This window comes from Anser anser (genome assembly GCF_964211835.1).
Source record: "Anser anser genome assembly, chromosome: 3".
Lineage (NCBI taxonomy): Eukaryota > Metazoa > Chordata > Aves > Anseriformes > Anatidae > Anser > Anser anser.
The window spans coordinates 93,967,561-93,978,542 of record NC_139722.1 but is presented as its reverse complement, the minus strand read 5'-3'; positions in this window follow the sequence as shown (position 1 = coordinate 93,978,542).

Below are 10,982 nucleotides of genomic sequence, written 5' to 3'. Positions count from 1 at the left end.
TATGTAACTAAGCAAGGTAATAAGTCTTGGTCAACTAAGGAGAAAAGCATTTAGTAGGACTAGTGAGGACTTGCTTCCAATTTTTATAGCAAAAACTGTACTGAGATATTTTTATCATTACAATGTCCTTATCACGTAAGAAGATGGTGAAGAGATGGTGTCCCTGACATGCATGCTCATCTGCAGTTCACAATTCTTTTCCAGTACTTGTGAAACATGTACCAATAGAAAGGATCTCTTTTTATCCTATTTTCTTGCAACACCAATACTAAATGAAAGTGCTAAAGTCTCCTCCTTCCAGATTCTCTTCTAGGCCAGAAAAACTGTGTTGCTCCATTTGTTCCATGATTGCCAAAGCAATGTTCACTAAGTCTGATCCCTACAGCTTGCCCAAACTTGCTGAAATAAGTCAGAAGTTAAAAGGTGAAGTCACCTGTCATATTGGCTGACATTAGCATGCACAGACTTGTATGAAACCAACCCCGGCCTCAGGTCATCTTTTGATTCAGTGTTTACCCAGATAAACATCACACAATCACAGCTGAAAATCATGTCTATTCTAGTTTCTTGTGCAGTGAGTACAACAACAGTTTGCAGCCTATTTTTCTATAACAGAATTGTTAAAATATTATAGTCACTCTGTACCAGTTATACAGAAGGAGCAAGGTATGTAATTTAGAGGGATGTTCATTATTGGTTAAGGAAAAACTAGCAACCAAAATATGAATTTGGTTTGGGACGCCTCCCATAATTGCATCCTCTATTTTTCAGACAGATCTTTGTTGAAAATCTGAGCAATTTACCAAACAAAAAGGAGCACAGGTGACTCTTGTATCCCCCATTTCACTTGAAGGAGATGATATTTAAAAAAAAAAAAAAAAAGCCTTTCAGAAGGAAAGCATAAATCTATTTTAAATGGCCCTAGTAAACTGGCTTTGAAAGGTATCAATTACTGCTGAAAAGGGGAGGGACCTTTATTGCTATTTTGGAAGAATATTAACTCTAAAGAAATGGATGCGCATGAGAATATTGTCTTAATACACAGGGCAAGTATAAATGACTATTCCAAAAATTACTGCATGGAAGTCTACCAGACTATTATGTCATCTAGCATTTTATATCATCTAGAAATGTATTTAGTAGAGGAAAATACTAGACAAAGGAGACATCAAGTTAACTTTAAAAGAGAAAAAACATCAATAAAAATATTGTATTTTAGAAGGTGGAGTGGAAATGAATTGCTTTTTAATGTCCTACTCACGTTACCTCAGTGCTTCAGCCCACTGAAATCAGAGGCCCATGGGACTAGACACTGAAAAACACTTCTCCTTCCTGAGGAACTTCTAATTAAGTGCAGGAGACAGAGTTGGCAGGACACCCAAAGAGATTTGCCCATCTTTAGTCCATAAGCCAGTGGCAAATGCAGGTTTAGAAGCCAGCTGACTGACTTCCAGTCCTTGCCTTTCTTTCAGTTTTCTCTGCTCTTCAGCCGGATATGCTGTTAATGTCTGTAGTAACTGGCTTTTCAAAAGCAATCAGACTTCATACCAGGGAAAAAGCGGTGAGAAATACTTATTAGAGGAAGGTAGGGGAAAAGGACACAGACTGCCAAATCTGTCTGTTTTAGTAAGTGGACACATTACCCTGCTGTGAATAGGAGGCTAATGTACAAATGACAGGACACCTACCAACTACAGCTCCTCTTTCTATGAAATATGAGAATTAATTTCCTCTCTCATAAAAGCATTAAAAGCCATAAACTTATATTTGTACCTTAAGCAGAGTTGCACTTTTAATTTTAGCAAATCAAAATGATCCTCTCATTGATATTCTCAATGCCATAAGAGTATGAATTATTGATATTGCTTGACTTTAATATTTTATGCTGCTGTGAAAACAGATAGCAGAGCCAAATCACAGCCTGCAACTAAATTATGAAGGTCATCTAAAAGAATGCCAAGCAACCAAAGTCTGCTTCCCCAGATCAAAAGAAGGTCTGCAAATTTTCTGTTGAGTTATACTTTCCTCTATTATTTATTAGTCATACACAGCTGAGCAAGGTTTGAAATAAAACACTAGAATATGAAATGCATTCCAGGAAAAAGGCTTGCTGTCATCAGCATGTGCTATTGGCTACAACATTTTGTAATGAGCTGTAATTTTCTATGACAAGCCTTTACTTATGTCACAGATTTCAAACCAGCTTCTTGCAAAATACAGCAAAGTAACCTCCAAGTGGCAGTGCTAATTGCAAGCTTACTAGGTAAAAACACAAAGCGTAGCTGAAGATGGTGACCAAATGGTCATTAACTGCTGAAATGACTGATTTCTCAGAGATCTATACAATTAAGGATCATATTCAATAGCTTACAACACCATCTACAATATTTGAGAAAAAATAGCATCTGTAGCACAGCTGGAGCAGCTGTGTTGGAAAATCAATCATTGCCTGGCAACTGAACAACTGATTTTCCATCAATCAGTACACAAGGCATTCTGTTAGGTTTATAAAACACATAAATTTGTTGCAGTATCTGCAAATGCAATAAGTGGGTTAGAAATGTAAAACCAATAGATAAAAGGTTTAAAGCTGCTATCAGGCTTAAAATTAAGAGCTGTATTTATGTGTACTGTAAATACAATATTATAGTAATGAACAGATGAACTGCTCAGTGTGATTAACTCTGAAAATAGATAGAGCCAAGAGTAATCCAGAAATGAGGACTTTTTCCACCGTAGTAAACATCTTGTGCTACACAACTCTGTAATTTTTCTTCTTGATAAAATGGCCATTCATGGAAACAGTTATTCCTGATTGTGCCAAGAACTCATAAATCCCTGTAAATTCCTGCAGCTTAGGCTGTTTTCTAGAATTTTATTGGCCCAACTGAGCCCATCAGCAATACTGCAAATCTTATCATTCTGTTGAGATTATACCACTTCTATAATAATTTCTCCAAGCTCATTTTTAAAGGACAATAAAGATTGTAACAGTTCTTCTAACTCCAACATAAAAGAAGAGGTGAGGGCGGAGGAGTTATACCAGAAATCATACAAGTTAGTAGTACAGCTATGACATTTTAATACTCATAAAACTTAAGCCTATTGCTCAATGTCAAGCCTCACCAAGGGGCAGAGATGCATTAGTGTGCAAAGTAATAGCCATAACTATTCACATTACTCAACAGACCTGATAGCCAACAGACCTGATAGCCAACAGCCCAAGCTGGCAATCCTTGCCAAGCTGATATCTTTCCCTTTGGAAACTGCTGCCTCTATTCAGACATGGCCATCTAGAAGGCAATAGCCTCTTCATATAGCCTTCTCATACAGTGTTGGGAAACTCCTTCACGCCTGAATCCATTTTATCCAGGAGCACCTCTTACAACTCTGCTGTCCTCAGACTTTCTTCTCAGTGTCCTTCAGCCATCCCACAATTGCACCAAGTTGGTCCAAAAACTGTGGAATATGGCATGGTCTTATACAAATCCAACTAACTGGAAGATCCACCTAACACACCTGCAATATGGTCAATTGCCTCAAGCATGAGTAATTGAAGGAAAATTACAATAGTTTTAGAAAAACATAGTACGAGCAACTAATGCTTAAAATCGTACAAAGAATGAGACTTATTAATGCAGTCAGGCAATTGTAGCCGAAATAGAAAGCAGGAAAATTCATCACAGATGAAAGCAGATGCAAAACTTCAATCAACCTTATTGTCATAGAACTGTCTTTAATTGGTATAATTGATAAAGCCCTTTCCAAAGCAATCTTCCTCTGTGTATCTGGGAGATGCACAAAGAATAACAAGGAGGCAGTTTCTTGTACAAAATGAGCCATTTTCTAATTCAGGCATTATGTGATCCACCTAATCCTTTCACTGGCTATGAGTGCTTCAGACAGCTGATTTTGGTATAGTTATTTCTAAGGATGATAGGTTTACCGGTCACTGTACTGTATACTAGGGACTAAGACATTTTAGGGGCAAGAGACTACAATGATATACCAGAAAAAAAATGTAAGGCTGGTAAAAGCAGGTTAATGTTTATATGACACCCAGCTGTGAAATCCGACGTCATGGTGCAATCATACACAATCCTATAAAAACACAAAGACTGAAAGTTTCTGATTTAGCCAGACTGATCCAGGTAGCATGTCAGCAATAAAGAGAAATGTCTCTCTAGTTTTTCTTTGACATTCACAGATACCATTTTCTAAAACTGCTAAAATGTATATGGCACTGAGACTGCAGCATTGAATGGCCTTTTGTGGAGCAGTGCTTAGAAAAAATATCAGATGCTTGAAAGAAAAACAACTTCATTGACAACTACTAAGAAATTCCAATAATTTCATATTTCTCTAACCCTTGAGAACACTTCCCCCCTCCACCCCCCCAATATTTTCAGGAATGTTGACACTATATTTTTAAAATATGATCTCATGATCTGTTTCCAGTTGCTGTTTTTCTACATATTTGGCTTCCCCCACAGTCTATTAATTTGAAAAATTTGTAAATGGCACTCATGGTCTTTGAAGCTGAGGGAAAATTAGAATGCCAAACAGAATTCAAACTTTCCATTAACTAAAGACTTCCAGTTAGCACTAGGTAAAAGATAAAATTAAGTTGCAATATATTCATAAATACTTGTAAACCCTAGAAATCTTTGATATTAGGTCCTACTGTAACAGACAAGAAATGCAGAGGCACATTTTAATTACCTGTCAGGAACTAAATAAAAGATTTGTTTTATTGAATCCTCCCTGTGTGTAATATAAGTATGGAAACAAGTCTGAAATCCAATTGACTTTCTATTTACAGGCTCCTAAAGAGCTATTAAAACATAAAAGTGAACTACTTAAATCCTGTTTGAAGTTTTATTCTTCTTTAATGTATTTTTCACCTGTTTGATGATTGTTTATACTTTGTAGCATGATGAACTGTGACATTTTTTGCCATTTCATGATGTTGAAGATTTTGCTGTATTTCAGTCAAAACATAACAATGTTTGCCACAAAAAAAAAAAAAAAAAAAAAAGCTGCTGTAAGAAACCTGGACATGACAAGAATGTGTTTTGAGCCAACAGTGACAAAGTTCTTCACATTAATTTTTAGACTTTTATTTCAGCCCCTTTTCAGATGAAGAGAACAGGGTACTTGCTGGGATGAAGAGGTGATCATCTAAAAGTAGTCAGGTTAGAAACAGAGTAAGAAAAGAGCCGCTCTTACCACTGTTATAGATATGGCGTAGTAGAGACATATAACTATGGTTATAGTTATAGCCCAGAAAGACAAGTGACTTGCCAAATTATTCTTCAGGAAGCATAATACAAGGCAGGAATTAACTGTCTACTGACATGCTAGTAAACAGATAATCATTAGCAGTTATTTATGTTCATATTAACAGTGAAGTTCTGCAGATGATCATCTAAAACAGCATTATTGTCCTTGAATAAACATTTCTTTCATAAAATTTCATGCTGTGATATCTGTGGGTACTAGAAAGAATTTGGACTGTGTCTGTGTCCATAAATTAGATATTTTGGGTCTCACCTTGGGGTAAACTTCCAAATCTATCCAGAGCACAGCACAGGTCTAGTGAAATAGATAAAGTTCTTGGTTTTCTAGCAGATCATAATGATTTTTTTTCAATTGTAAACTGCTTACATATTCATTTTGACCATTTCTTCCATTGGTCTTGTTCCAAAAGAGCTGAACTAGCAATATGAACTCACACGCCAGTAAGATCAAGAGTGTTATATTTATTATTCAACAAGTATTACCATTCATTACTATTGATAAGTCCCAGTACTTACAATAAGATTGTGGATGAATACCTGGTGGCAGAAGCACATCTCAGAGGCAAACAAAATTATTTTTAAGAACATACAGTCCTCACGGATTTTCCTTTGGTTCTTTCCACATTTTAGAATTACTCTGGTGTTTCATGAGGATATTAAACTGAATGTAATTACAAACAAGTAATGCTTCTATCACTTCCTTGTTGGCTGAGATACTCTGTTCTATCCTGACAGGTGATAACTCATTTACCTACACCGTTCCTTCCTCAATTATTGGCTCTAGCAATGCAATATACCTATAAAGGAAGTACACAGACCTTTGGAGACTCCAGCTGTGGTCAAGTACTAAAATACATGGCCCCCAGCAACCGGTTCAGTTGTGACTGCTCTGAGCAGGGAGACTAGACTAGACAGTCTCCAGTGGTACCTTCCAACCTCAATGATTCTGTGACAGCACCTCCTCACTAACATGAATTACCATAACAACATCAGCTCTGTCCTGGTTCCCTGCCCTGGCTTTCCACAGAACATGAATCAGGTTGAGAATCCCCCATTCATCTCATCAAAGGGCTTCTTGAATTCTTCTCAGATTTGTATCACTTCTCTCATAAAACAGAATACTCCATAAAGCAGAGTTTACCTCTTCAGCAGATAGAAATCTTTTTTAGGGATGGGCCCAGCCCATGAAATAAATTCTCACATAAAGGATAAACCTATTTCCCCAGACATAAATCTACCATCTTCTGGTTCAAAGTGCAAGGCATTTTTTCTGCCTTGTGTTCCAATAGAAATAAAAAAAAAAAAAAAAAGCTGTACGTGTGACCAAATCCAATCCAACAAATGAATGTATCAAAACACAATATTTAATCCACTCTTGACTTCTTGACTCCTTCTGACAGAAGATGAGTTTAGACACATCATGGATTTCAGTCATCAGACTGAACAGACAGAGAATACCCAAACATCGCATTAAAGCTGGATGCTCTAAGAAATTCTGTAGACTAGACTGGAACTTGCAACCTGCCTAGCACTTACAGAGAACCATCAGTAACTAACAACGATTGTTTGATCGTTGTACAATTTCTTCTCTCTAGTAGCCTGAGGAGTAGTGAACATTAAGGTTGATTGCACAGTGGGAGGCCTTGAGCTTTTTCTTTAATTATAATAAAATATATCCAAAATAGAAGAACATAATACAGCTTGTTTGGAAAAATCAGACCAACAAATCATTTTCTGTATGCTTGCATGGTTTCACATCCATTTTTTCATTTCGTAGCACAGGAAGGAGCACGTGGGTCCAAGACATGTTTCTGATTGTGTAACCTTAGCTTTAAATCTACTAGCTCCAGGTCGTACACCCTGAAGTGAGATATTACAGGGACAGTCCTGTTAATTGTTCTTGTTTCAGTGGACCTGTCAGTAAGTCCCAAACCCACAACAAACACACATTGTTGGAATATCCCTCTCTCTCATTGCTGGAAACTACAGATATAATAAAATTGAACTTCTAGAAGACATTTATGCTTTGCATTCAATTTGCCTTGAAAATTGCCATCTTCTGAGCTTTGCTTTGAGTGCTGAGCAAAGCAAAGATGTTGGCAGTGCTAGTCATTAGACTTTGTTGGACAGTGGGGTGTGTTCTCTGGGTCTTTCAATATTTTAACTCATTTCCCCTTTGATATGCCATAGCCCAAGTACAACACTATTCTGAACACCCTGCCCATTTGTATCTATACCTGAAGGCATGGATTGAGCACAGAGACAGTCTTTTCCAGTAAGTAGAGGGAATTTTAACATTCTCTTGGATGTTAGCTCAATATAATTGTGTTTCTAAACTGTGTTACATGCATACTTACTGACAGGGGTGATTAGCTGGAAACCATCCACCACAGTTTTGGAAGCTCTGTGTCGGTAGTCTAGAATTGTTCAGGATTGTGTATCAGGTTAACCCCAAGGAAATTACCTTCAGCAATTATCTAATTAGGCAGAGTTTTCTCTCTCTCCTTTTCCACTTATATCCCATCTCTACCACCATCCTAGCTGTCATCTCATTTGTAACAATCACCCAAGAGGCATATATGAGGAGAAGCTCTCTGGCCAAGTTTCCCACTGCTTATACACAAATGACAGATTTGAAACACATTACAAAATTCCTTCATTCTTGCATTCCTAAGACAGCCCAAAATACTCAGCCCTATTATGTGAAATCCACCCTCTGCTATGAAGATGGGAAAGCCATACAGCTCACAAGAATTGCTGAACAAATTGTTTGGAAATTTTACACACATATGCTAATACACTCACTCTGCTTGGGTAGAGATGCTCCCTGTAGCATCACTGATTATTGGATCATCTAGAAGACACCACATTTTTAATTTAGCTCCATTTTTGATAAGCTGCGCTAATAAAATCTGCACCCCATGGAAACCCCCTGCTCATTAGCTATTACCATGCCTCAGGCAGCACAAGTCTGTTTACATTACAAATAAAAGATAAAATATGCTCATTGCCAGCTTCCCCCTTCCCAAGGGACACTTGTCATGAATCTATCCTGCAAAACTATCTCTTCACTACTCTCCCCTGACTTCCCCTTGCCCCAGGATACTTTGCTTTCATTTATCTTTCTCGGACTTAACAAACCGCTACAACTACCTTAGATCAATTTCTCAAATCACAGTTTAATTATTTAGAAGGAAGTGAGCTTTTGCTCTCCATTAAAACAACAATCCCTACCCCCAAGGAACAACATTAAATCATTGTTTAATCCTTATTACTGCCTTAGGCCTCCCTTGATACTGCAGTGCTGTTGAAGCTTCATTTCAATATTTACCACTTAGATCACTTAAGGGCTGTCAGCTTTAATAAAATTTTATCAATCGGATACTTATATTATTCACAGTTTCATAAAAATAACAAGACCTGCCTTGGTATTTCACTCATATGTGGGCTAATTCATTTGATTGCTGAGGGATTCCATTATTAGCATTTATATATAATGTGAGTGATTTTTGAAGGGATATATATTTCATGAATTTAGCAAACTGCGTCATACTAAGTTACATAAATTTTAATATATGCATTGCTAAGTTTATGACTCCAATACATACAAATAAACCAACAAAACAGATTTCACTGCGCAGACTCCTAAAAAACAGATCTTTAAAGAGATTTGTCCATCTCAAACTCCCTCTGCAGCCTACAGTCAAGAGACAACTCTCTATGGTAGGCACGCAATAAAGATATCCCAGGTTCTTGGTTTGCAGACGGCTATGCTGTCAAGGAACATGTTGAGACTTCCCACATTCAATCAAAGCATACCAATACCATTTGACGGGGAATGTACCAACTTAATCAATAGGACAGTAGTAATATAGCATTACTTCATCTTACCTCTCAGAATCTGAGGAGTGGAATACCAGCACAGAAACACTGAAGGAATTTCCAGAAAGTTCCAATATTTAACAACATTCATTTAACAAGGGATGACCAATTTCTATATACTCCTCCAAGTCTTTCTTGGAAAAACAAGGTTTCTGGAATCCTCCAGCTACAACTACAGCCCAGGCACTTCTAAATTTCTCCATCAGGTGTGTAGACATGCATCACCATCTGTTTAAAAACTAGAAGTTACAGTTACTGTGATCTCAGGTCTGCAGTATGTTCCTCTGACCACATGTATCACCATATATCTTTAAGACAGTTGCCTCTTCTGACTGGTGTTTCTGGCAGATTCAGTGCCATGCATATGAGATATCAACTTTGCACAGACTTCTCAGACACAGCTGCTTCATCATACGATAGAACTATAGTCTTTCTGTCAGATGAATGGGCAAGGCTTTCCCCCAGTGGCTGTGAATTTAAAGGTAAGGATATTGCACTATAAGAATAATTGATGTATTGCACATCAGAAATTTGCACAAAATGGATGATGAATACATTGAACAGTTCAGTGAAAAAGAAGAAAAATCTATGTACTTTTATAGATTTTTTTTTCCAAAATAAGGAATTATAGAACAATTAGCATTCCAGAAGGCATTCATGTCTGCACCTTTTGTCTTTCTCTGAAAATGTCTCCCATGTTGCCCCATGTTTCCTCCTAGACTTCTCTCCTCTTACCATTCTTACCATCATCCTCTTAGACCTATTTTTAATAGGTTACCCCTCTCCTTTCAGCAGACTTTCGTCTATTTTCCTTTGCTTTTCAATTTTTGGTCTTAATACAATCAATTTGGAGTATATCAAAGGACTTATTTCTTGTAGATGATTTTGGCTCTTACACCTATTTAAACCTCTCTGACTGCAGAACCAATGTGTTTAAGGAACTTAGATAAAACTTTGAAGATAACACAGAGGACTCTGAAGATCCCAATTTGTTTTAAATAATGAAACATACACAAAGGATGCTGAATCTGAAAATAAAATTATTTAGAGGTCTAGATGTTGTTAAGTCACTTTGGAGTATAGGATTCTTGACAGCTTTCCTACATATGGTCAGGAAAAATGATTCAGATATTGCATGAGACCAGATCAAATTAAACAGGAAAACTATCCTTTTGCTGTGGAAAAACAACAGCTACTGCATTTTAAATTGATACTTTCCCACCTTGCTGTTAATTTGAATTCACTTTTGAACATAGACTAAAGTGCCAAAGTCACCTGGCAGCAAGCAAATCTTCTACCACCTCTTAGTTTCTGTGAGCAAGACTTGGCTTGCATTTGAAAAGTGATGGGAAAAAAGTCTATGAAAAAATGAAAACAAGGAACTGCTTGTACTACACTTCTTCAAATTCAGCATCATTTTCAAAACAGACTTTGCCAGTTATAGCCAGTCAACTCTACTACACACATACTCCCTACACTTAAATGTGCAGACATTCAGTACCTTGTCAAACATGGCAATTTCAATTTTTACAAGGATAAGGAAACAATGACTGGAAAAACATCACTGGTTTAGCTGAGACTGTAGGGATGACTTTGCACACACAGCCATTTACAAAATGAGAGCCACAGCTGCACCCCATTCCTGCTGATGTTGGTAGAGATCCTGCCATCACTTTCAACCGGAGCAAGGTTGTGTTTATGAATTGTTTAGATGTTTATTAACGTTTATTTTTATTGCAGTAATAGTTTGAAACTGAGACCTTCAACATCTCAAACAAATTCAACAAAAAGTCAAAGAGC